This window comes from Penaeus monodon, chromosome 21, assembly GCF_015228065.2.
Source record: "Penaeus monodon isolate SGIC_2016 chromosome 21, NSTDA_Pmon_1, whole genome shotgun sequence".
Taxonomy (NCBI): domain Eukaryota; kingdom Metazoa; phylum Arthropoda; class Malacostraca; order Decapoda; family Penaeidae; genus Penaeus; species Penaeus monodon.
Genome location: NC_051406.1, coordinates 27,768,524 through 27,769,011, shown reverse-complemented (window position 1 = coordinate 27,769,011; position 488 = coordinate 27,768,524). Strand labels below are relative to the sequence as shown.

Sequence of the window (488 nt, the reverse complement as noted above, 5' to 3'; positions counted from 1 at the left end):
ATTACCCTTTCCATTTTTTAATAGACATGAGAAATTGAATTGTATTAGAAAATGCAAATTTAATAATTTTGGTGTGGCAAGTTCTACCAGAATTGATCTTTCTCCACTTCTGCTTGCTGGCTCTATATTTGATTATAAAATTATGTTATGTTTAAAAAAATGCATTTCCAGTATTATTTTCTTTGTTTATTGATATAAACTGTGTGAGATAGATCATAAAGTACCTTTAAAAATCCCTAGAATATCATTTATATGTGTAATATATGTAAAATATGTCAAAGTACTGTTAGCTTGTCTGAGTTATATATTGTTCTGTGAAATAATACATTTGAAATATTTCTTCTTTTTTCATTTTTGGGCTAAAGGAGTGCAAGGTAAAATTATTTTCAAATAGTAATTGAGCATTTATGCATAGATGTTATTATATTTACAGATATGTTTCTTTGATCATATTGCTACCATGCAGATTGCACATGTTATAATGTAGC

The 488-nt window shown here is 26.4% G+C and overlaps 1 protein-coding gene across 1 annotated transcript in view; it reads left to right on the top strand.

Moving 5' to 3' along the window:
• LOC119586404 overlaps positions 1–488 on the top strand; it is a 6,212-nt gene that overhangs the window by 280 nt on the left and 5,444 nt on the right. The window lies entirely within an intron of this gene.